Genomic DNA, 3970 nt, shown 5'->3' on the forward strand with positions numbered 1-3970 from the left:
ACTAAATATTTTGCACAGTTCATTTTTCCTCTTTTACATATTAGGGAGATAAAGAAAATTATTATCGTTACTTTTGCTTGCTTTCCTTTTTTTTTAATAGAATAGAGAAATTGTATCGGAAAATATTCGATATTCGATCGGATAATTGTCCTCTCAGATATCTGATGTCACATTCTTTCCGGATATCCGACAATTTTACGATCCGATACATCTCTGTTGAAGATAATTGAATTGTAGAAGTGAAATGTTTGTAATTAACTTTGCTGGTAAGTACAATCCAATTTTTGCAAATTACATCTTATAAATACATTATTTATACATTAACAACTACGGAAGACAATTTATTTATTTTTAGACAGACTATTTATTTTTGAAAAATCGTGTTCTTTTCTATTATTATTGAAGCCAGATTTACAATCAGGCTTAAATAATAATAAAAAAAAACACGATTTTCAAAAATATTTATTCTTTGTTTACTATTTCTTGTTTTTTTTCCTCTTTGTTTTGTTTTATTGACATCGTGTTTTTTATCCTTTCTAAAGTTTATCAATTTTTATCTTGAATAAAACCAAAAAGTAGGATAAGAGGCAAAAAAAGTAAAAGATGAAAACAGGAAACAGTGCATAGGTATTGTAGATTAGGCATTAGGTCTAAATGCAAATGTCTCTTTCAGAAAAAATCATATTCTCTTTTTTATTATTATTATTTATCACTTAAACGCATATATCTCTTTTAAAAAATACATATATTATTCTATTAGATTATCTCAGACTTAATTTAAGTATTTAATTAACACAACGATCATGCCCATCAATGAAGCCCTTGCAATAATAACAGGAAGAGAAATTGCAGCGTTTATGCGGTCTAAACCGGGAACAGAATTAAGCGGAGTTTTGCGCTTAGCTGGTAAGATTTAGTGAGGCCATATGGTCAACTAAACCGCGTTTTCTGCATTGTGTGCATGCGAAATCCCTCTCGTCCTGTGAAATAGAGCGCGGGCTCCTGAATATTCAGCGGCATGTAATACTCCTAAAGGACTTTCTATTTTCATCCGTCTTAACTGCGGAAAATATAAATAGTTTCACCTTGAGAACGGCAGGACGATTCATGAAGATCCTCTCAAAATACTCAATTAAATCGGAGTATATTATAAATTAGAAGAGAAGATAGAGAAATAAAATGATCACATGTACTATAATATAACCTCTCGATTTTCTGTCGGTGAAATATTAACTATACATTTCTATTACCGCGTATCTGTTAATATATACTGCGTATAAACGTTGCTCTAATTTTCATGTTTTATGCAAATGCTGACCGCCGATCGATGGATACGACCGTGGGGAACGACATTATCAAACCACATTTATTTCGTGATGTTATTACGAAAATTGCGGTTCGCTGTTGTTCCGCGAGAAATTGGGAAATTTAATGAAGTAGTATTGCGGGCCACATGTCACGCACGTATCTGTATGTTTTATGCTGCGATCTGGCATTTTCGTGATGACATTGATTAATTCAAACTGTAGACTTTGACAATACATCGCGTGCTTGTGTATTGCATTTGTAAAACCTAAACGGATCGACTCCGTGTAAACCTCGATAAACATCGAGGAAAAGTAATAAAATAAATCCTTGAATTAACATGTTAAATGTTGAATCAAATTCGTTCGTTTCTCCGTACTGGAGTAAAATTTGCATTACTAAATTCATGTTTCGATAAAATATTATATAATATAATTAAATTATGCAAAATTATCGTAATATGCTTATTATACAATTTACATATGTAATTTTTTATCCGTTTTACACAGGAAAAACAATTTTTCTAAAGCATCCAAAAATTTAGCTAGATATATATCTACAAATAATTTGATTGGATTAATTAAAATTATTTTACTGGACATTAAAATAATTATATAAGATACTTAAGCATAATGAGCAAGATTATAAAAAGTTTTGACATTCTAGCAACTTGAGCATTCTACATAATTATTTTGATGGTCCAGCAAAATTATTTTCAGATTTGTAGCTAATTAAATTTTTAGATACTTCAGCAAAATCGTTTTTTTCATGCATGTATTTTTTTATAGTGCTGGTCAGCGATCACTGAAAGTTACAGATCCGATCATTGATGATCAATATAGTTCAATATTAATATCAGGGTTGTACTTTTACTAAAAAAATATAATAATTCTCATCTACATCTAGGTATATAAATTATGGTAGGTATAATAATTATATATCTAGGTATATAATTATTTTACGTATTATCTATGTAAACAATTTATGGATCATCGAAGCCTAAGTTTTTTTTGCATTAGACTGCATTAAAGCTTTTATCTCGTATATATATATTTTTATTTATCAATATTAAAGTCAAAAATATTAACAATTATAATTATCATTTCATATTGTTTTACAATACCTAATTAATAATAATTTACACATTTTACATTATTTGTACATTATTTATATAAAAAGGAGTCGTGTTTTAATAATACATATAAATATTACATGTAAACATTTTACTCGTGAAATATGCGGTTTTGATCAATTTTGATCAATATACTACATAATTTTTTTCGAAATCCGTATGATGCTCGAAGAAGCGTAATCTTGATGATCGATCCGTGATGGCAGCAGTTGCTCGGCAGCACTTTCGCACCGATGCACGATCACTTGCAATTGTCGAATTAATTTTCCCATGCCGATTTCGTAAATATGTTCTACCTATGCATAGATCTCATAAAAATCTATTACGATCATTAAACTACCTCTTGAATCAAGACAACGTTTTGAGACAACGTAAATCCGCGGAATAGTGATCGATTCTCGCTCGATCGTCGCGATCGATGATCAAGGATCGATGGCAATGTACTGAATCAACGAGAGATGGAGCCCGTGGTAGGAGAACAAGGGACCCTACACGGTGTGCATAAAATATCGGTAGCGGTAATTGGCGACGTTTTGGCCGCAGGCAGAGAAAGCTCACCGCCTTGAAGGCTTCGTCGGAGTCGCCCGGCTGTTCCTTTTGCTGCTGATACACCACGTACCACTGCTTCAGCTCTTCTTTCCTTTCACCGCTGTAGCATATGTCACGTCAGGGCCGCATCGATCTATCCCGAAAGACGAGTCTTTTTCATTATGATAGGGAACAGATGAATCCCTGAGGAAAAAAAAGACAGTCGCGAATCGCCTTTTCCAAAATTCGTAGTATAACGACGTCTCTTGCGATTGACTGTTGGAGAATTTACGTCATCCGTTGAATTTTACCCTCTAATGCCACTCTATATTGTTTTATTACGTACTTATTACGTGGGTATTGTGTAAAAATATCGTAAAAATGAGCACATTATAATGACTTTTTTTATTGGAACTAGACAAGGAATATAACGGTAATAAGCAAATATATGCAGATTTCTATCTTTATTAACAAAAAAAGTTGAAAGTATGTTAAATGATTGTAATGAAATGAATATAAAAGATTAAATTTATTTACATTTCTTGAGTTAAATAGTATTTCATTATTTTTATCAAGTGTACCAAAATTACTATTTTAATTCAAAGCGTTGTAAAAATAATCACATTCATGCATTTCTGGTGTTTTCTGGTTGAATTGTATTTCAAAATAAATAAGTTTATATTAAAATAAATAAGGAATAAATAATAAACTAAAATTTAATCATATTTCTTGAATTAAATTGTTTAACTCCTTTATTATTAACAACACATTGAGTAAGATTATTATAGTGACAGCCTATAGAAATTATCTGTAGAATTAAAGATAATTAATATTGAATATAATTTGTGGTTATGAATTTAACAGTGTAAAATACAACATAAAAGAAACCTCAGATATATCATGATGAGAGAATACCATAATGGCACTGAAGGGTTAATATATTCGTAACCCCTGTATCGAAATCCCTCCTCAAGGAATCCTCTTAAAAATCATATATTATTTCGC

This window comes from Atta colombica, unplaced genomic scaffold, assembly GCF_001594045.1.
Source record: "Atta colombica isolate Treedump-2 unplaced genomic scaffold, Acol1.0 scaffold49, whole genome shotgun sequence".
Taxonomy (NCBI): Eukaryota; Metazoa; Arthropoda; class Insecta; order Hymenoptera; family Formicidae; genus Atta; species Atta colombica.